The sequence below is a fragment of the Hyla sarda genome, unplaced genomic scaffold (genome assembly GCF_029499605.1).
Source record: "Hyla sarda isolate aHylSar1 unplaced genomic scaffold, aHylSar1.hap1 scaffold_511, whole genome shotgun sequence".
NCBI lineage: Eukaryota > Metazoa > Chordata > Amphibia > Anura > Hylidae > Hyla > Hyla sarda.
Window position 1 is genome coordinate 91926 of NW_026610522.1, and position 22237 is coordinate 114162.

At 46.2% G+C, this 22237-nt stretch overlaps 10 non-coding genes across 10 annotated transcripts; all 10 read left to right on the plus strand.

Annotated features, from left to right (window-relative positions):
* Positions 1-376: 376 nt before the first annotated feature.
* On the plus strand, positions 377-567 carry LOC130338004 (U2 spliceosomal RNA). The gene has a single exon (XR_008878783.1). It is a non-coding gene; the product is annotated as a U2 spliceosomal RNA (small nuclear RNA).
* A 2091-nt stretch (positions 568-2658) lies between these two features.
* Positions 2659-2849, plus strand: LOC130337960 (U2 spliceosomal RNA). Its single transcript, XR_008878760.1, has one exon. It is a non-coding gene; the product is annotated as a U2 spliceosomal RNA (small nuclear RNA).
* Positions 2850-4947: 2098 nt separating this feature from the next.
* LOC130338005 (U2 spliceosomal RNA) lies at positions 4948-5138 on the plus strand. The gene has a single exon (XR_008878784.1). It is a non-coding gene; the product is annotated as a U2 spliceosomal RNA (small nuclear RNA).
* A 2087-nt stretch (positions 5139-7225) lies between these two features.
* Positions 7226-7416, plus strand: LOC130338008 (U2 spliceosomal RNA). The gene has a single exon (XR_008878786.1). It is a non-coding gene; the product is annotated as a U2 spliceosomal RNA (small nuclear RNA).
* Positions 7417-9487: 2071 nt separating this feature from the next.
* LOC130338009 (U2 spliceosomal RNA) lies at positions 9488-9678 on the plus strand. Its single transcript, XR_008878787.1, has one exon. It is a non-coding gene; the product is annotated as a U2 spliceosomal RNA (small nuclear RNA).
* Positions 9679-11755: 2077 nt separating this feature from the next.
* LOC130338010 (U2 spliceosomal RNA) lies at positions 11756-11946 on the plus strand. Its single transcript, XR_008878788.1, has one exon. It is a non-coding gene; the product is annotated as a U2 spliceosomal RNA (small nuclear RNA).
* Positions 11947-14031: 2085 nt separating this feature from the next.
* Positions 14032-14222, plus strand: LOC130338011 (U2 spliceosomal RNA). Its single transcript, XR_008878789.1, has one exon. It is a non-coding gene; the product is annotated as a U2 spliceosomal RNA (small nuclear RNA).
* A 2090-nt stretch (positions 14223-16312) lies between these two features.
* Positions 16313-16503, plus strand: LOC130338012 (U2 spliceosomal RNA). Its single transcript, XR_008878790.1, has one exon. It is a non-coding gene; the product is annotated as a U2 spliceosomal RNA (small nuclear RNA).
* A 2098-nt stretch (positions 16504-18601) lies between these two features.
* Positions 18602-18792, plus strand: LOC130338013 (U2 spliceosomal RNA). The gene has a single exon (XR_008878791.1). It is a non-coding gene; the product is annotated as a U2 spliceosomal RNA (small nuclear RNA).
* A 2088-nt stretch (positions 18793-20880) lies between these two features.
* On the plus strand, positions 20881-21071 carry LOC130338014 (U2 spliceosomal RNA). The gene has a single exon (XR_008878792.1). It is a non-coding gene; the product is annotated as a U2 spliceosomal RNA (small nuclear RNA).
* Positions 21072-22237: the final 1166 nt, after the last annotated feature.

Genomic DNA, 22237 nt, shown 5'->3' on the forward strand with positions numbered 1-22237 from the left:
TCCCGTGGGTGTTGGTTTGATACCGTTTGGGGACAGCCAAGGAGGCATCTGCAGGCAACAAAGGTAGGTGTGTGCTTGTGTGTGTGTTTCCTATGCAGATCCTAAGCCCAGTGTCACATGCAAGTAGGAGGAGTAAGAAGGGTTCCTGGCAAATCCGGGTTATGGATTGCATTTAAAAAGGCCCCGTGGGAGTGCAATGGGCCCCTGTCTTGCTGCTTAGCAATAATGGTATGGGTTTAGGTTCTGCTGTGTGTACTGGTGGTTGACTGCCCCCCAGCCCAGAGTGTGCATGGAAAATTGTCTGGCAGCCTCCCTGACAGCAAGCAGTGATAGTGCCCATGAAGGGCACCTTGTTGGGCCCGCCCCTTTCACGGTTATCGCTTCTCGGCCTTTTGGCTAAGATCAAGTGTAGTATCTGTTCTTATCAGTTTAATATCTGATACGTCCCCTATCTGGGGACCATATATTAAATGGATTTTTGAGAACGGGGGCCGATTTCGAAGCTTGCTTCCGTCGCCCTATGCATTGACCCGATATGGCAGTATCTTCGGGTACAGTGCACCACCCCCTTACAGGGTTAAAAAGAAAGATTCCTACTTTCATTGCTACCTGCTTGCTGGCTAGCCAGCTAGCCAGCCCTGTGGGCCTTGCTGCTACTGCAGCCAAAAAACAAAAGGTGGTGCTGCTGCTTCTGCTGCTTCTGCTTCTGCTTGTGTCTGGCCGCTGTTGGAGCGTCCAGGCACAGGACTTCTGCTGCTGCTGACTAAATGGCCTCCTTAATTGGATCATTTGAGTAGCCAGCACACCTGTGCAGGTAGGGCATGACATGATAGGCAGCTGCCTTGATAGCGGGTGGGTGCTGAATGTTCCTAATTGACAAAATAAGATTAATGCTTATGAAGAAATATAAAATCTCATCCCTTCCCCAATATCGCGCCACACCCCTACCCCTTAATTCCCTGGTTGAACTTGATGGACATATGTCTTTTTTCGACCGTACTAACTATGTAACTATGTAACATAACATGGGGGGGGGGGGGGGTCTCCTGGCTGTTCACACAGGTGTGTCATTGCTGTACATTGACCATGCATTGCTTCTGTGGTATTGCAAAGGCAAAGACAAATGCTTCCAGCCATCCATTGCACTAATGGATTGGTCATCAGCTGGCTGTCTATGTCCCGCATCAATATAGACCAAAGTACAGAGGGTTAGGCTATGCTATTGTGCACCTACCTGATGCATCAGAAGGTGCGAGGCCCTTGCTAAATTCTGTGCACAGACTTTGAGATCTATACTTTAGACTGTATCTAAACCTGCTCCAACATGGACTGACATTCTGGCCTACTTTCAGCCGATGCGACTTGTCTGTCGCTGAACAGTCGCTTTTTATGTATTCAGCACCTATGTATAATGTTGTAAAAATGCTCTAGAAGCTAAAGTCGCAGAAATGTCACACATATTTGGCCTGCAACTTTCTGTGCGACAAATTCAGACAGGAAAAATCAGTATAAATCCTTAGAAAATTATCCCCCAGTGTCTCCATCTGCTGGCGGTATTGAATAAGCATTGCTGCACTGATGGGGTATGCATTAGACGAAAAAAAAGAAGAAAAAGAAGAATAATACGCCCAGAAAAGAGGCGAAAAGGAGAAAAACGTAAAAAAACGTGAAAAAAAAGTAAGAGGAAGAGAAGGGAAAAAAAGGTGGAAATGGGTTTAAAAGTGATTTCGGCGGAGAAATATATATATATATATATATATATATATATATATATATATATATATACGCGCACACACACACATATATATAAACGTATTCTCCGTTGAGATATTGCAGCCGCTGCTGTGTCCAGGCCCAGGAGCCTTAGCACTGTGCTGTGATGTCACTCAATACCACTGACATCACTAGGTGTAAACAACATCTCTCCTTTGCTGTGTATGTGACTATGGAGCTGTTTGGTGATGTCGTCTATTATGGCCTTCATAGAAGCAACAGGAGATTGTTGCATCCATCTAGAACCCTCAGAACTACAGTGCTATGATGTCACTCACTTCCACAGGCCTTGCAGAGTGTAAACAACAACAACCCAGCTTTGTTGTGTATGTAACCATAGGGATTTGTGATGTCACCTAGAACCTTCACAGCAGCGACAGCTTTATGAGGAGCATCAGCACTGCTCTGCCTGAGCAGAACCATCACCGCCATAGGTTGTCAAATAACCCGGGTTTAACCCACACAGGTAAGTCCAATGGGGTGCAGGCATGTCCTCTATGCTTACAGCTTCCCGTGGGTGTTGGTTTGATACCGTTTGGGGACAGCCAAGGAGGCATCTGCAGGCAACAAAGGTAGGTGTGTGCTTGTGTGTGTGTTTCCTATGCAGATCCTAAGCCCAGTGTCACATGCAAGTAGGAGGAGTAAGAAGGGTTCCTGGCAAATCCGGGTTATGGATTGCATTTAAAAAGGCCCCGTGGGAGTGCAATGGGCCCCTGTCTTGCTGCTTAGCAATAATGGTATGGGTTTAGGTTCTGCTGTGTGTACTAGTGGTTGACTGCCCCCCAGCCCAGAGTGTGCATGGAAAATTGTCTGGCAGCCTCCCTGACAGCAAGCAGTGATAGTGCCCATGAAGGGCACCTTGTTGGGCCCGCCCCTTTCACGGTTATCGCTTCTCGGCCTTTTGGCTAAGATCAAGTGTAGTATCTGTTCTTATCAGTTTAATATCTGATACGTCCCCTATCTGGGGACCATTTATTAAATGGATTTTTGAGAACGGGGGCCGATTTCGAAGCTTGCTTCCGTCGCCCTATGCATTGATCCGATATGGCAGTATCTTCGGGTACAGCGCACCACCCCCTTACAGGGTTAAAAAGAAAGATTCCTACTTTCATTGCTACCTGCTTGCTGGCTAGCCAGCTAGCCAGCCCTGTGGGCCTTGCTGCTGCTGCAGCCAAAAAACAAAAGGTGGTGCTGCTGCTGCTTCTGCTGCTTCTGCTTCTGCTTGTGTCTGGCCGCTGTTGGAGCGTCCAGGCACAGGACTTCTGCTGCTGCTGACTAAATGGCCTCCTTAATTGGATCATTTGAGTAGCCAGCACACCTGTGCAGGTAGGGCATGACATGATAGGCAGCTGCCTTGATAGCGGGTGGGTGCTGAATGTTCCTAATTGACAAAATAAGATTAATGCTTATGAAGAAATATAAAATCTCATCCCTTCCCCAATATCGCGCCACACCCCTACCCCTTAATTCCCTGGTTGAACTTGATGGACATATGTCTTTTTTCGACCGTACTAACTATGTAACTATGTAACATAACATGGGGGGGGGGGGGGGGTCTCCTGGCTGTTCACACAGGTGTGTCATTGCTGTACATTGACCATGCATTGCTTCTGTGGTATTGCAAAGGCAAAGACAAATGCTTCCAGCCATCCATTGCACTAATGGATTGGTCATCAGCTGGCTGTCTATGTCCCGCATCAATATAGACCAAAGTACAGAGGGTTAGGCTATGCTATTGTGCACCTACCTGATGCATCAGAAGGTGCGAGGCCCTTGCTAAATTCTGTGCACAGACTTTGAGATCTATACTTTAGACTGTATCTAAACCTGCTCCAACATGGACTGACATTCTGGCCTACTTTCAGCCGATGCGACTTGTCTGTCGCTGAACAGTCGCTTTTTATGTATTCAGCACCTATGTATAATGTTGTAAAAATGCTCTAGAAGCTAAAGTCGCAGAAATGTCACACATATTTGGCCTGCAACTTTCTGTGCGACAAATTCAGACAGGAAAAATCAGTATAAATCCTTAGAAAATTATCCCCCAGTGTCTCCATCTGCTGGCGGTATTGAATAAGCATTGCTGCACTGATGGGGTATGCATTAGACGAAAAAAAAGAAGAAAAAGAAGAATAATACGCCCAGAAAAGAGGCGAAAAGGAGAAAAACGTAAAAAAAACTTGAAAAAAAAGTAAGAGGAAGAGAAGGGAAAAAAAGGTGGAAATGGGTTTAAAAGTGATTTCGGCGGAGAAATATATATATATATATATATATATATATATATATATATATATATATATACGCGCACACACACACATATATATAAACGTATTCTCCGTTGAGATATTGCAGCCGCTGCTGTGTCCAGGCCCAGGAGCCTTAGCACTGTGCTGTGATGTCACTCAATACCACTGACATCACTAGGTGTAAACAACATCTCTCCTTTGCTGTGTATGTGACTATGGAGCTGTTTGGTGATGTCGTCTATTATGGCCTTCATAGAAGCAACAGGAGATTGTTGCATCCATCTAGAACCCTCAGAACTACAGTGCTATGATGTCACTCACTTCCACAGGCCTTGCAGAGTGTAAACAACAACAACCCAGCTTTGTTGTGTATGTAACCATAGGGATTTGTGATGTCACCTAGAACCTTCACAGCAGCGACAGCTTTATGAGGAGCATCAGCACTGCTCTGCCTGAGCAGAACCATCACCGCCATAGGTTGTCAAATAACCCGGGTTTAACCCACACAGGTAAGTCCAATGGGGTGCAGGCATGTCCTCTATGCTTACAGCTTCCCGTGGGTGTTGGTTTGATACCGTTTGGGGACAGCCAAGGAGGCATCTGCAGGCAACAAAGGTAGGTGTGTGCTTGTGTGTGTGTTTCCTATGCAGATCCTAAGCCCAGTGTCACATGCAAGTAGGAGGAGTAAGAAGGGTTCCTGGCAAATCCGGGTTATGGATTGCATTTAAAAAGGCCCCGTGGGAGTGCAATGGGCCCCTGTCTTGCTGCTTAGCAATAATGGTATGGGTTTAGGTTCTGCTGTGTGTACTGGTGGTTGACTGCCCCCCAGCCCAGAGTGTGCATGGAAAATTGTCTGGCAGCCTCCCTGACAGCAAGCAGTGATAGTGCCCATGAAGGGCACCTTGTTGGGCCCGCCCCTTTCACGGTTATCGCTTCTCGGCCTTTTGGCTAAGATCAAGTGTAGTATCTGTTCTTATCAGTTTAATATCTGATACGTCCCCTATCTGGGGACCATATATTAAATGGATTTTTGAGAACGGGGGCCGATTTCGAAGCTTGCTTCCGTCGCCCTATGCATTGACCCGATATGGCAGTATCTTCGGGTACAGTGCACCACCCCCTTACAGGGTTAAAAAGAAAGATTCCTACTTTCATTGCTACCTGCTTGCTGGCTAGCCAGCTAGCCAGCCCTGTGGGCCTTGCTGCTGCTGCAGCCAAAAAACAAAAGGTGGTGCTGCTGCTGCTTCTGCTGCTTCTGCTTCTGCTTGTGTCTGGCCGCTGTTGGAGCGTCCAGGCACAGGACTTCTGCTGCTGCTGACTAAATGGCCTCCTTAATTGGATCATTTGAGTAGCCAGCACACCTGTGCAGGTAGGGCATGACATGATAGGCAGCTGCCTTGATAGCGGGTGGGTGCTGAATGTTCCTAATTGACAAAATAAGATTAATGCTTATGAAGAAATATAAAATCTCATCCCTTCCCCAATATCGCGCCACACCCCTACCCCTTAATTCCCTGGTTGAACTTGATGGACATATGTCTTTTTTCGACCGTACTAACTATGTAACTATGTAACATAACATGGGGGGGGGGGGGGGGTCTCCTGGCTGTTCACACAGGTGTGTCATTGCTGTACATTGACCATGCATTGCTTCTGTGGTATTGCAAAGGCAAAGACAAATGCTTCCAGCCATCCATTGCACTAATGGATTGGTCATCAGCTGGCTGTCTATGTCCCGCATCAATATAGACCAAAGTACAGAGGGTTAGGCTATGCTATTGTGCACCTACCTGATGCATCAGAAGGTGCGAGGCCCTTGCTAAATTCTGTGCACAGACTTTGAGATCTATACTTTAGACTGTATCTAAACCTGCTCCAACATGGACTGACATTCTGGCCTACTTTCAGCCGATGCGACTTGTCTGTCGCTGAACAGTCGCTTTTTATGTATTCAGCACCTATGTATAATGTTGTAAAAATGCTCTAGAAGCTAAAGTCGCAGAAATGTCACACATATTTGGCCTGCAACTTTCTGTGCGACAAATTCAGACAGGAAAAATCAGTATAAATCCTTAGAAAATTATCCCCCAGTGTCTCCATCTGCTGGCGGTATTGAATAAGCATTGCTGCACTGATGGGGTATGCATTAGACGAAAAAAAAGAAGAAAAAGAAGAATAATACGCCCAGAAAAGAGGCGAAAAGGAGAAAAACGTAAAAAAACTTGAAAAAAAAGTAAGAGGAAGAGAAGGGAAAAAAAGGTGGAAATGGGTTTAAAAGTGATTTCAGCGGAGAAATATATATATATATATATATATATATATATATATATATACGCGCACACACACACATATATATAAACGTATTCTCCGTTGAGATATTGCAGCCGCTGCTGTGTCCAGGCCCAGGAGCCTTAGCACTGTGCTGTGATGTCACTCAATACCACTGACATCACTAGGTGTAAACAACATCTCTCCTTTGCTGTGTATGTGACTATGGAGCTGTTTGGTGATGTCGTCTATTATGGCCTTCATAGAAGCAACAGGAGATTGTTGCATCCATCTAGAACCCTCAGAACTACAGTGCTATGATGTCACTCACTTCCACAGGCCTTGCAGAGTGTAAACAACAACAACCCAGCTTTGTTGTGTATGTAACCATAGGGATTTGTGATGTCACCTAGAACCTTCACAGCAGCGACAGCTTTATGAGGAGCATCAGCACTGCTCTGCCTGAGCAGAACCATCACCGCCATAGGTTGTCAAATAACCCGGATTTAACCCACACAGGTAAGTCCAATGGGGTGCAGGCATGTCCTCTATGCTTACAGCTTCCCGTGGGTGTTGGTTTGATACCGTTTGGGGACAGCCAAGGAGGCATCTGCAGGCAACAAAGGTAGGTGTGTGCTTGTGTGTGTGTTTCCTATGCAGATCCTAAGCCCAGTGTCACATGCAAGTAGGAGGAGTAAGAAGGGTTCCTGGCAAATCCGGGTTATGGATTGCATTTAAAAAGGCCCCGTGGGAGTGCAATGGGCCCCTGTCTTGCTGCTTAGCAATAATGGTATGGGTTTAGGTTCTGCTGTGTGTACTGGTGGTTGACTGCCCCCCAGCCCAGAGTGTGCATGGAAAATTGTCTGGCAGCCTCCCTGACAGCAAGCAGTGATAGTGCCCATGAAGGGCACCTTGTTGGGCCCGCCCCTTTCACGGTTATCGCTTCTCGGCCTTTTGGCTAAGATCAAGTGTAGTATCTGTTCTTATCAGTTTAATATCTGATACGTCCCCTATCTGGGGACCATATATTAAATGGATTTTTGAGAACGGGGGCCGATTTCGAAGCTTGCTTCCGTCGCCCTATGCATTGACCCGATATGGCAGTATCTTCGGGTACAGTGCACCACCCCCTTACAGGGTTAAAAAGAAAGATTCCTACTTTCATTGCTACCTGCTTGCTGGCTAGCCAGCTAGCCAGCCCTGTGGGCCTTGCTGCTGCTGCAGCCAAAAAACAAAAGGTGGTGCTGCTGCTGCTTCTGCTTCTGCTTGTGTCTGGCCGCTGTTGGAGCGTCCAGGCACAGGACTTCTGCTGCTGCTGACTAAATGGCCTCCTTAATTGGATCATTTGAGTAGCCAGCACACCTGTGCAGGTAGGGCATGACATGATAGGCAGCTGCCTTGATAGCGGGTGGGTGCTGAATGTTCCTAATTGACAAAATAAGATTAATGCTTATGAAGAAATATAAAATCTCATCCCTTCCCCAATATCGCGCCACACCCCTACCCCTTAATTCCCTGGTTGAACTTGATGGACATATGTCTTTTTTCGACCGTACTAACTATGTAACTATGTAACATAACATGGGGGGGGGGGTCTCCTGGCTGTTCACACAGGTGTGTCATTGCTGTACATTGACCATGCATTGCTTCTGTGGTATTGCAAAGGCAAAGACAAATGCTTCCAGCCATCCATTGCACTAATGGATTGGTCATCAGCTGGCTGTCTATGTCCCGCATCAATATAGACCAAAGTACAGAGGGTTAGGCTATGCTATTGTGCACCTACCTGATGCATCAGAAGGTGCGAGGCCCTTGCTAAATTCTGTGCACAGACTTTGAGATCTATACTTTAGACTGTATCTAAACCTGCTCCAACATGGACTGACATTCTGGCCTACTTTCAGCCGATGCGACTTGTCTGTCGCTGAACAGTCGCTTTTTATGTATTCAGCACCTATGTATAATGTTGTAAAAATGCTCTAGAAGCTAAAGTCGCAGAAATGTCACACATATTTGGCCTGCAACTTTCTGTGCGACAAATTCAGACAGGAAAAATCAGTATAAATCCTTAGAAAATTATCCCCCAGTGTCTCCATCTGCTGGCGGTATTGAATAAGCATTGCTGCACTGATGGGGTATGCATTAGACGAAAAAAAAGAAGAAAAAGAAGAATAATACGCCCAGAAAAGAGGCGAAAAGGAGAAAAACGTAAAAAAACTTGAAAAAAAAGTAAGAGGAAGAGAAGGGAAAAAAAGGTGGAAATGGGTTTAAAAGTGATTTCGGCGGAGAAATATATATATATATATATATATATATATATATATATACGCGCACACACACACATATATATAAACGTATTCTCCGTTGAGATATTGCAGCCGCTGCTGTGTCCAGGCCCAGGAGCCTTAGCACTGTGCTGTGATGTCACTCAATACCACTGACATCACTAGGTGTAAACAACATCTCTCCTTTGCTGTGTATGTGACTATGGAGCTGTTTGGTGATGTCGTCTATTATGGCCTTCATAGAAGCAACAGGAGATTGTTGCATCCATCTAGAACCCTCAGAACTACAGTGCTATGATGTCACTCACTTCCACAGGCCTTGCAGAGTGTAAACAACAACAACCCAGCTTTGTTGTGTATGTAACCATAGGGATTTGTGATGTCACCTAGAACCTTCACAGCAGCGACAGCTTTATGAGGAGCATCAGCACTGCTCTGCCTGAGCAGAACCATCACCGCCATAGGTTGTCAAATAATCCGGGTTTAACCCACACAGGTAAGTCCAATGGGGTGCAGGCATGTCCTCTATGCTTACAGCTTCCCGTGGGTGTTGGTTTGATACCGTTTGGGGACAGCCAAGGAGGCATCTGCAGGCAACAAAGGTAGGTGTGTGCTTGTGTGTGTGTTTCCTATGCAGATCCTAAGCCCAGTGTCACATGCAAGTAGGAGGAGTAAGAAGGGTTCCTGGCAAATCCGGGTTATGGATTGCATTTAAAAAGGCCCCGTGGGAGTGCAATGGGCCCCTGTCTTGCTGCTTAGCAATAATGGTATGGGTTTAGGTTCTGCTGTGTGTACTGGTGGTTGACTGCCCCCCAGCCCAGAGTGTGCATGGAAAATTGTCTGGCAGCCTCCCTGACAGCAAGCAGTGATAGTGCCCATGAAGGGCACCTTGTTGGGCCCGCCCCTTTCACGGTTATCGCTTCTCGGCCTTTTGGCTAAGATCAAGTGTAGTATCTGTTCTTATCAGTTTAATATCTGATACGTCCCCTATCTGGGGACCATATATTAAATGGATTTTTGAGAACGGGGGCCGATTTCGAAGCTTGCTTCCGTCGCCCTATGCATTGACCCGATATGGCAGTATCTTCGGGTACAGTGCACCACCCCCTTACAGGGTTAAAAAGAAAGATTCCTACTTTCATTGCTACCTGCTTGCTGGCTAGCCAGCTAGCCAGCCCTGTGGGCCTTGCTGCTGCTGCAGCCAAAAAACAAAAGGTGGTGCTGCTGCTGCTTCTGCTGCTTCTGCTTCTGCTTGTGTCTGGCCGCTGTTGGAGCGTCCAGGCACAGGACTTCTGCTGCTGCTGACTAAATGGCCTCCTTAATTGGATCATTTGAGTAGCCAGCACACCTGTGCAGGTAGGGCATGACATGATAGGCAGCTGCCTTGATAGCGGGTGGGTGCTGAATGTTCCTAATTGACAAAATAAGATTAATGCTTATGAAGAAATATAAAATCTCATCCCTTCCCCAATATCGCGCCACACCCCTACCCCTTAATTCCCTGGTTGAACTTGATGGACATATGTCTTTTTTCGACCGTACTAACTATGTAACTATGTAACATAACATGGGGGGGGGGGGTCTCCTGGCTGTTCACACAGGTGTGTCATTGCTGTACATTGACCATGCATTGCTTCTGTGGTATTGCAAAGGCAAAGACAAATGCTTCCAGCCATCCATTGCACTAATGGATTGGTCATCAGCTGGCTGTCTATGTCCCGCATCAATATAGACCAAAGTACAGAGGGTTAGGCTATGCTATTGTGCACCTACCTGATGCATCAGAAGGTGCGAGGCCCTTGCTAAATTCTGTGCACAGACTTTGAGATCTATACTTTAGACTGTATCTAAACCTGCTCCAACATGGACTGACATTCTGGCCTACTTTCAGCCGATGCGACTTGTCTGTCGCTGAACAGTCGCTTTTTATGTATTCAGCACCTATGTATAATGTTGTAAAAATGCTCTAGAAGCTAAAGTCGCAGAAATGTCACACATATTTGGCCTGCAACTTTCTGTGCGACAAATTCAGACAGGAAAAATCAGTATAAATCCTTAGAAAATTATCCCCCAGTGTCTCCATCTGCTGGCGGTATTGAATAAGCATTGCTGCACTGATGGGGTATGCATTAGACGAAAAAAAAGAAGAAAAAGAAGAATAATACGCCCAGAAAAGAGGCGAAAAGGAGAAAAACGTAAAAAAACGTGAAAAAAAAGTAAGAGGAAGAGAAGGGAAAAAAAGGTGGAAATGGGTTTAAAAGTGATTTCGGCGGAGAAATATATATATATATATATATATATATATATATACGCGCACACACACACATATATATAAACGTATTCTCCGTTGAGATATTGCAGCCGCTGCTGTGTCCAGGCCCAGGAGCCTTAGCACTGTGCTGTGATGTCACTCAATACCACTGACATCACTAGGTGTAAACAACATCTCTCCTTTGCTGTGTATGTGACTATGGAGCTGTTTGGTGATGTTGTCTATTATGGCCTTCATAGAAGCAACAGGAGATTGTTGCATCCATCTAGAACCCTCAGAACTACAGTGCTATGATGTCACTCACTTCCACAGGCCTTGCAGAGTGTAAACAACAACAACCCAGCTTTGTTGTGTATGTAACCATAGGGATTTGTGATGTCACCTAGAACCTTCACAGCAGCGACAGCTTTATGAGGAGCATCAGCACTGCTCTGCCTGAGCAGAACCATCACCGCCATAGGTTGTCAAATAACCCAGGTTTAACCCACACAGGTAAGTCCAATGGGGTGCAGGCATGTCCTCTATGCTTACAGCTTCCCGTGGGTGTTGGTTTGATACCGTTTGGGGACAGCCAAGGAGGCATCTGCAGGCAACAAAGGTAGGTGTGTGCTTGTGTGTGTGTTTCCTATGCAGATCCTAAGCCCAGTGTCACATGCAAGTAGGAGGAGTAAGAAGGGTTCCTGGCAAATCCGGGTTATGGATTGCATTTAAAAAGGCCCCGTGGGAGTGCAATGGGCCCCTGTCTTGCTGCTTAGCAATAATGGTATGGGTTTAGGTTCTGCTGTGTGTACTGGTGGTTGACTGCCCCCCAGCCCAGAGTGTGCATGGAAAATTGTCTGGCAGCCTCCCTGACAGCAAGCAGTGATAGTGCCCATGAAGGGCACCTTGTTGGGCCCGCCCCTTTCACGGTTATCGCTTCTCGGCCTTTTGGCTAAGATCAAGTGTAGTATCTGTTCTTATCAGTTTAATATCTGATACGTCCCCTATCTGGGGACCATATATTAAATGGATTTTTGAGAACGGGGGCCGATTTCGAAGCTTGCTTCCGTCGCCCTATGCATTGACCCGATATGGCAGTATCTTCGGGTACAGTGCACCACCCCCTTACAGGGTTAAAAAGAAAGATTCCTACTTTCATTGCTACCTGCTTGCTGGCTAGCCAGCTAGCCAGCCCTGTGGGCCTTGCTGCTGCTGCAGCCAAAAAACAAAAGGTGGTGCTGCTGCTGCTTCTGCTGCTTCTGCTGCTTCTGCTTCTGCTTGTGTCTGGCCGCTGTTGGAGCGTCCAGGCACAGGACTTCTGCTGCTGCTGACTAAATGGCCTCCTTAATTGGATCATTTGAGTAGCCAGCACACCTGTGCAGGTAGGGCATGACATGATAGGCAGCTGCCTTGATAGCGGGTGGGTGCTGAATGTTCCTAATTGACAAAATAAGATTAATGCTTATGAAGAAATATAAAATCTCATCCCTTCCCCAATATCGCGCCACACCCCTACCCCTTAATTCCCTGGTTGAACTTGATGGACATATGTCTTTTTTCGACCGTACTAACTATGTAACTATGTAACATAACATGGGGGGGGGGGGGGGTCCCCTGGCTGTTCACACAGGTGTGTCATTGCTGTACATTGACCATGCATTGCTTCTGTGGTATTGCAAAGGCAAAGACAAATGCTTCCAGCCATCCATTGCACTAATGGATTGGTCATCAGCTGGCTGTCTATGTCCCGCATCAATATAGACCAAAGTACAGAGGGTTAGGCTATGCTATTGTGCACCTACCTGATGCATCAGAAGGTGCGAGGCCCTTGCTAAATTCTGTGCACAGACTTTGAGATCTATACTTTAGACTGTATCTAAACCTGCTCCAACATGGACTGACATTCTGGCCTACTTTCAGCCGATGCGACTTGTCTGTCGCTGAACAGTCGCTTTTTATGTATTCAGCACCTATGTATAATGTTGTAAAAATGCTCTAGAAGCTAAAGTCGCAGAAATGTCACACATATTTGGCCTGCAACTTTCTGTGCGACAAATTCAGACAGGAAAAATCAGTATAAATCCTTAGAAAATTATCCCCCAGTGTCTCCATCTGCTGGCGGTATTGAATAAGCATTGCTGCACTGATGGGGTATGCATTAGACGAAAAAAAAGAAGAAAAAGAAGAATAATACGCCCAGAAAAGAGGCGAAAAGGAGAAAAACGTAAAAAAACTTGAAAAAAAAGTAAGAGGAAGAGAAGGGAAAAAAAGGTGGAAATGGGTTTAAAAGTGATTTCGGCGGAGAAATATATATATATATATATATATATATACGCGCACACACACACATATATATAAACGTATTCTCCGTTGAGATATTGCAGCCGCTGCTGTGTCCAGGCCCAGGAGCCTTAGCACTGTGCTGTGATGTCACTCAATACCACTGACATCACTAGGTGTAAACAACATCTCTCCTTTGCTGTGTATGTGACTATGGAGCTGTTTGGTGATGTCGTCTATTATGGCCTTCATAGAAGCAACAGGAGATTGTTGCATCCATCTAGAACCCTCAGAACTACAGTGCTATGATGTCACTCACTTCCACAGGCCTTGCAGAGTGTAAACAACAACAACCCAGCTTTGTTGTGTATGTAACCATAGGGATTTGTGATGTCACCTAGAACCTTCACAGCAGCGACAGCTTTATGAGGAGCATCAGCACTGCTCTGCCTGAGCAGAACCATCACCGCCATAGGTTGTCAAATAACCCGGGTTTAACCCACACAGGTAAGTCCAATGGGGTGCAGGCATGTCCTCTATGCTTACAGCTTCCCGTGGGTGTTGGTTTGATACCGTTTGGGGACAGCCAAGGAGGCATCTGCAGGCAACAAAGGTAGGTGTGTGCTTGTGTGTGTGTGTTTCCTATGCAGATCCTAAGCCCAGTGTCACATGCAAGTAGGAGGAGTAAGAAGGGTTCCTGGCAAATCCGGGTTATGGATTGCATTTAAAAAGGCCCCGTGGGAGTGCAATGGGCCCCTGTCTTGCTGCTTAGCAATAATGGTATGGGTTTAGGTTCTGCTGTGTGTACTGGTGGTTGACTGCCCCCCAGCCCAGAGTGTGCATGGAAAATTGTCTGGCAGCCTCCCTGACAGCAAGCAGTGATAGTGCCCATGAAGGGCACCTTGTTGGGCCCGCCCCTTTCACGGTTATCGCTTCTCGGCCTTTTGGCTAAGATCAAGTGTAGTATCTGTTCTTATCAGTTTAATATCTGATACGTCCCCTATCTGGGGACCATATATTAAATGGATTTTTGAGAACGGGGGCCGATTTCGAAGCTTGCTTCCGTCGCCCTATGCATTGACCCGATATGGCAGTATCTTCGGGTACAGTGCACCACCCCCTTACAGGGTTAAAAAGAAAGATTCCTACTTTCATTGCTACCTGCTTGCTGGCTAGCCAGCTAGCCAGCCCTGTGGGCCTTGCTGCTGCTGCAGCCAAAAAACAAAAGGTGGTGCTGCTGCTGCTTCTGCTGCTTCTGCTGCTTCTGCTTCTGCTTGTGTCTGGCCGCTGTTGGAGCGTCCAGGCACAGGACTTCTGCTGCTGCTGACTAAATGGCCTCCTTAATTGGATCATTTGAGTAGCCAGCACACCTGTGCAGGTAGGGCATGACATGATAGGCAGCTGCCTTGATAGCGGGTGGGTGCTGAATGTTCCTAATTGACAAAATAAGATTAATGCTTATGAAGAAATATAAAATCTCATCCCTTCCCCAATATCGCGCCACACCCCTACCCCTTAATTCCCTGGTTGAACTTGATGGACATATGTCTTTTTTCGACCGTACTAACTATGTAACTATGTAACATAACATGGGGGGGGGGGGGGGGTCCCCTGGCTGTTCACACAGGTGTGTCATTGCTGTACATTGACCATGCATTGCTTCTGTGGTATTGCAAAGGCAAAGACAAATGCTTCCAGCCATCCATTGCACTAATGGATTGGTCATCAGCTGGCTGTCTATGTCCCGCATCAATATAGACCAAAGTACAGAGGGTTAGGCTATGCTATTGTGCACCTACCTGATGCATCAGAAGGTGCGAGGCCCTTGCTAAATTCTGTGCACAGACTTTGAGATCTATACTTTAGACTGTATCTAAACCTGCTCCAACATGGACTGACATTCTGGCCTACTTTCAGCCGATGCGACTTGTCTGTCGCTGAACAGTCGCTTTTTATGTATTCAGCACCTATGTATAATGTTGTAAAAATGCTCTAGAAGCTAAAGTCGCAGAAATGTCACACATATTTGGCCTGCAACTTTCTGTGCGACAAATTCAGACAGGAAAAATCAGTATAAATCCTTAGAAAATTATCCCCCAGTGTCTCCATCTGCTGGCGGTATTGAATAAGCATTGCTGCACTGATGGGGTATGCATTAGACGAAAAAAAAGAAGAAAAAGAAGAATAATACGCCCAGAAAAGAGGCGAAAAGGAGAAAAACGTAAAAAAACTTGAAAAAAAAGTAAGAGGAAGAGAAGGGAAAAAAAGGTGGAAATGGGTTTAAAAGTGATTTCGGCGGAGAAATATATATATATATATATATATATATATATATACGCGCACACACACACATATATATAAACGTATTCTCCGTTGAGATATTGCAGCCGCTGCTGTGTCCAGGCCCAGGAGCCTTAGCACTGTGCTGTGATGTCACTCAATACCACTGACATCACTAGGTGTAAACAACATCTCTCCTTTGCTGTGTATGTGACTATGGAGCTGTTTGGTGATGTCGTCTATTATGGCCTTCATAGAAGCAACAGGAGATTGTTGCATCCATCTAGAACCCTCAGAACTACAGTGCTATGATGTCACTCACTTCCACAGGCCTTGCAGAGTGTAAACAACAACAACCCAGCTTTGTTGTGTATGTAACCATAGGGATTTGTGATGTCACCTAGAACCTTCACAGCAGCGACAGCTTTATGAGGAGCATCAGCACTGCTCTGCCTGAGCAGAACCATCACCGCCATAGGTTGTCAAATAACCCGGGTTTAACCCACACAGGTAAGTCCAATGGGGTGCAGGCATGTCCTCTATGCTTACAGCTTCCCGTGGGTGTTGGTTTGATACCGTTTGGGGACAGCCAAGGAGGCATCTGCAGGCAACAAAGGTAGGTGTGTGCTTGTGTGTGTGTTTCCTATGCAGATCCTAAGCCCAGTGTCACATGCAAGTAGGAGGAGTAAGAAGGGTTCCTGGCAAATCCGGGTTATGGATTGCATTTAAAAAGGCCCCGTGGGAGTGCAATGGGCCCCTGTCTTGCTGCTTAGCAATAATGGTATGGGTTTAGGTTCTGCTGTGTGTACTGGTGGTTGACTGCCCCCCAGCCCAGAGTGTGCATGGAAAATTGTCTGGCAGCCTCCCTGACAGCAAGCAGTGATAGTGCCCATGAAGGGCACCTTGTTGGGCCCGCCCCTTTCACGGTTATCGCTTCTCGGCCTTTTGGCTAAGATCAAGTGTAGTATCTGTTCTTATCAGTTTAATATCTGATACGTCCCCTATCTGGGGACCATATATTAAATGGATTTTTGAGAACGGGGGCCGATTTCGAAGCTTGCTTCCGTCGCCCTATGCATTGACCCGATATGGCAGTATCTTCGGGTACAGTGCACCACCCCCTTACAGGGTTAAAAAGAAAGATTCCTACTTTCATTGCTACCTGCTTGCTGGCTAGCCAGCTAGCCAGCCCTGTGGGCCTTGCTGCTGCTGCAGCCAAAAAACAAAAGGTGGTGCTGCTGCTGCTTCTGCTGCTTCTGCTGCTTCTGCTTCTGCTTGTGTCTGGCCGCTGTTGGAGCGTCCAGGCACAGGACTTCTGCTGCTGCTGACTAAATGGCCTCCTTAATTGGATCATTTGAGTAGCCAGCACACCTGTGCAGGTAGGGCATGACATGATAGGCAGCTGCCTTGATAGCGGGTGGGTGCTGAATGTTCCTAATTGACAAAATAAGATTAATGCTTATGAAGAAATATAAAATCTCATCCCTTCCCCAATATCGCGCCACACCCCTACCCCTTAATTCCCTGGTTGAACTTGATGGACATATGTCTTTTTTCGACCGTACTAACTATGTAACTATGTAACATAACATGGGGGGGGGGGGGGGGTCCCCTGGCTGTTCACACAGGTGTGTCATTGCTGTACATTGACCATGCATTGCTTCTGTGGTATTGCAAAGGCAAAGACAAATGCTTCCAGCCATCCATTGCACTAATGGATTGGTCATCAGCTGGCTGTCTATGTCCCGCATCAATATAGACCAAAGTACAGAGGGTTAGGCTATGCTATTGTGCACCTACCTGATGCATCAGAAGGTGCGAGGCCCTTGCTAAATTCTGTGCACAGACTTTGAGATCTATACTTTAGACTGTATCTAAACCTGCTCCAACATGGACTGACATTCTGGCCTACTTTCAGCCGATGCGACTTGTCTGTCGCTGAACAGTCGCTTTTTATGTATTCAGCACCTATGTATAATGTTGTAAAAATGCTCTAGAAGCTAAAGTCGCAGAAATGTCACACATATTTGGCCTGCAACTTTCTGTGCGACAAATTCAGACAGGAAAAATCAGTATAAATCCTTAGAAAATTATCCCCCAGTGTCTCCATCTGCTGGCGGTATTGAATAAGCATTGCTGCACTGATGGGGTATGCATTAGACGAAAAAAAAGAAGAAAAAGAAGAATAATACGCCCAGAAAAGAGGCGAAAAGGAGAAAAACGTAAAAAAACTTGAAAAAAAAGTAAGAGGAAGAGAAGGGAAAAAAAGGTGGAAATGGGTTTAAAAGTGATTTCGGCGGAGAAATATATATATATATATATATATATATATATATATATATACGCGCACACACACACATATATATAAACGTATTCTCCGTTGAGATATTGCAGCCGCTGCTGTGTCCAGGCCCAGGAGCCTTAGCACTGTGCTGTGATGTCACTCAATACCACTGACATCACTAGGTGTAAACAACATCTCTCCTTTGCTGTGTATGTGACTATGGAGCTGTTTGGTGATGTCGTCTATTATGGCCTTCATAGAAGCAACAGGAGATTGTTGCATCCATCTAGAACCCTCAGAACTACAGTGCTATGATGTCACTCACTTCCACAGGCCTTGCAGAGTGTAAACAACAACAACCCAGCTTTGTTGTGTATGTAACCATAGGGATTTGTGATGTCACCTAGAACCTTCACAGCAGCGACAGCTTTATGAGGAGCATCAGCACTGCTCTGCCTGAGCAGAACCATCACCGCCATAGGTTGTCAAATAACCCGGGTTTAACCCACACAGGTAAGTCCAATGGGGTGCAGGCATGTCCTCTATGCTTACAGCTTCCCGTGGGTGTTGGTTTGATACCGTTTGGGGACAGCCAAGGAGGCATCTGCAGGCAACAAAGGTAGGTGTGTGCTTGTGTGTGTGTGTTTCCTATGCAGATCCTAAGCCCAGTGTCACATGCAAGTAGGAGGAGTAAGAAGGGTTCCTGGCAAATCCGGGTTATGGATTGCATTTAAAAAGGCCCCGTGGGAGTGCAATGGGCCCCTGTCTTGCTGCTTAGCAATAATGGTATGGGTTTAGGTTCTGCTGTGTGTACTGGTGGTTGACTGCCCCCCAGCCCAGAGTGTGCATGGAAAATTGTCTGGCAGCCTCCCTGACAGCAAGCAGTGATAGTGCCCATGAAGGGCACCTTGTTGGGCCCGCCCCTTTCACGGTTATCGCTTCTCGGCCTTTTGGCTAAGATCAAGTGTAGTATCTGTTCTTATCAGTTTAATATCTGATACGTCCCCTATCTGGGGACCATATATTAAATGGATTTTTGAGAACGGGGGCCGATTTCGAAGCTTGCTTCCGTCGCCCTATGCATTGACCCGATATGGCAGTATCTTCGGGTACAGTGCACCACCCCCTTACAGGGTTAAAAAGAAAGATTCCTACTTTCATTGCTACCTGCTTGCTGGCTAGCCAGCTAGCCAGCCCTGTGGGCCTTGCTGCTGCTGCAGCAAAAAAACAAAAGGTGGTGCTGCTGCTGCTTCTGCTGCTTCTGCTTCTGCTTGTGTCTGGCCGCTGTTGGAGCGTCCAGGCACAGGACTTCTGCTGCTGCTGACTAAATGGCCTCCTTAATTGGATCATTTGAGTAGCCAGCACACCTGTGCAGGTAGGGCATGACATGATAGGCAGCTGCCTTGATAGCGGGTGGGTGCTGAATGTTCCTAATTGACAAAATAAGATTAATGCTTATGAAGAAATATAAAATCTCATCCCTTCCCCAATATCGCGCCACACCCCTACCCCTTAATTCCCTGGTTGAACTTGATGGACATATGTCTTTTTTCGACCGTACTAACTATGTAACTATGTAACATAACATGGGGGGGGGGGGGTCCCCTGGCTGTTCACACAGGTGTGTCATTGCTGTACATTGACCATGCATTGCTTCTGTGGTATTGCAAAGGCAAAGACAAATGCTTCCAGCCATCCATTGCACTAATGGATTGGTCATCAGCTGGCTGTCTATGTCCCGCATCAATATAGACCAAAGTACAGAGGGTTAGGCTATGCTATTGTGCACCTACCTGATGCATCAGAAGGTGCGAGGCCCTTGCTAAATTCTGTGCACAGACTTTGAGATCTATACTTTAGACTGTATCTAAACCTGCTCCAACATGGACTGACATTCTGGCCTACTTTCAGCCGATGCGACTTGTCTGTCGCTGAACAGTCGCTTTTTATGTATTCAGCACCTATGTATAATGTTGTAAAAATGCTCTAGAAGCTAAAGTCGCAGAAATGTCACACATATTTGGCCTGCAACTTTCTGTGCGACAAATTCAGACAGGAAAAATCAGTATAAATCCTTAGAAAATTATCCCCCAGTGTCTCCATCTGCTGGCGGTATTGAATAAGCATTGCTGCACTGATGGGGTATGCATTAGACGAAAAAAAAGAAGAAAAAGAAGAATAATACGCCCAGAAAAGAGGCGAAAAGGAGAAAAACGTAAAAAAACTTGAAAAAAAAGTAAGAGGAAGAGAAGGGAAAAAAAGGTGGAAATGGGTTTAAAAGTGATTTCGGCGGAGAAATATATATATATATATATATATATATATATATATATATATATACGCGCACACACACACATATATATAAACGTATTCTCCGTTGAGATATTGCAGCCGCTGCTGTGTCCAGGCCCAGGAGCCTTAGCACTGTGCTGTGATGTCACTCAATACCACTGACATCACTAGGTGTAAACAACATCTCTCCTTTGCTGTGTATGTGACTATGGAGCTGTTTGGTGATGTCGTCTATTATGGCCTTCATAGAAGCAACAGGAGATTGTTGCATCCATCTAGAACCCTCAGAACTACAGTGCTATGATGTCACTCACTTCCACAGGCCTTGCAGAGTGTAAACAACAACAACCCAGCTTTGTTGTGTATGTAACCATAGGGATTTGTGATGTCACCTAGAACCTTCACAGCAGCGACAGCTTTATGAGGAGCATCAGCACTGCTCTGCCTGAGCAGAACCATCACCGCCATAGGTTGTCAAATAACCCGGGTTTAACCCACACAGGTAAGTCCAATGGGGTGCAGGCATGTCCTCTATGCTTACAGCTTCCCGTGGGTGTTGGTTTGATACCGTTTGGGGACAGCCAAGGAGGCATCTGCAGGCAACAAAGGTAGGTGTGTGCTTGTGTGTGTGTTTCCTATGCAGATCCTAAGCCCAGTGTCACATGCAAGTAGGAGGAGTAAGAAGGGTTCCTGGCAAATCCGGGTTATGGATTGCATTTAAAAAGGCCCCGTGGGAGTGCAATGGGCCCCTGTCTTGCTGCTTAGCAATAATGGTATGGGTTTAGGTTCTGCTGTGTGTACTGGTGGTTGACTGCCCCCCAGCCCAGAGTGTGCATGGAAAATTGTCTGGCAGCCTCCCTGACAGCAAGCAGTGATAGTGCCCATGAAGGGCACCTTGTTGGGCCCGCCCCTTTCACGGTTATCGCTTCTCGGCCTTTTGGCTAAGATCAAGTGTAGTATCTGTTCTTATCAGTTTAATATCTGATACGTCCCCTATCTGGGGACCATATATTAAATGGATTTTTGAGAACGGGGGCCGATTTCGAAGCTTGCTTCCGTCGCCCTATGCATTGACCCGATATGGCAGTATCTTCGGGTACAGTGCACCACCCCCTTACAGGGTTAAAAAGAAAGATTCCTACTTTCATTGCTACCTGCTTGCTGGCTAGCCAGCTAGCCAGCCCTGTGGGCCTTGCTGCTGCTGCAGCCAAAAAACAAAAGGTGGTGCTGCTGCTGCTGCTTCTGCTGCTTCTGCTTCTGCTTGTGTCTGGCCGCTGTTGGAGCGTCCAGGCACAGGACTTCTGCTGCTGCTGACTAAATGGCCTCCTTAATTGGATCATTTGAGTAGCCAGCACACCTGTGCAGGTAGGGCATGACATGATAGGCAGCTGCCTTGATAGCGGGTGGGTGCTGAATGTTCCTAATTGACAAAATAAGATTAATGCTTATGAAGAAATATAAAATCTCATCCCTTCCCCAATATCGCGCCACACCCCTACCCCTTAATTCCCTGGTTGAACTTGATGGACATATGTCTTTTTTCGACCGTACTAACTATGTAACTATGTAACATAACATGGGGGGGGGGGGGGGGTCTCCTGGCTGTTCACACAGGTGTGTCATTGCTGTACATTGACCATGCATTGCTTCTGTGGTATTGCAAAGGCAAAGACAAATGCTTCCAGCCATCCATTGCACTAATGGATTGGTCATCAGCTGGCTGTCTATGTCCCGCATCAATATAGACCAAAGTACAGAGGGTTAGGCTATGCTATTGTGCACCTACCTGATGCATCAGAAGGTGCGAGGCCCTTGCTAAATTCTGTGCACAGACTTTGAGATCTATACTTTAGACTGTATCTAAACCTGCTCCAACATGGACTGACATTCTGGCCTACTTTCAGCCGATGCGACTTGTCTGTCGCTGAACAGTCGCTTTTTATGTATTCAGCACCTATGTATAATGTTGTAAAAATGCTCTAGAAGCTAAAGTCGCAGAAATGTCACACATATTTGGCCTGCAACTTTCTGTGCGACAAATTCAGACAGGAAAAATCAGTATAAATCCTTAGAAAATTATCCCCCAGTGTCTCCATCTGCTGGCGGTATTGAATAAGCATTGCTGCACTGATGGGGTATGCATTAGACGAAAAAAAAGAAGAAAAAGAAGAATAATACGCCCAGAAAAGAGGCGAAAAGGAGAAAAACGTAAAAAAACGTGAAAAAAAATAAGAGGAAGAGAAGGGAAAAAAAGGTGGAAATGGGTTTAAAAGTGATT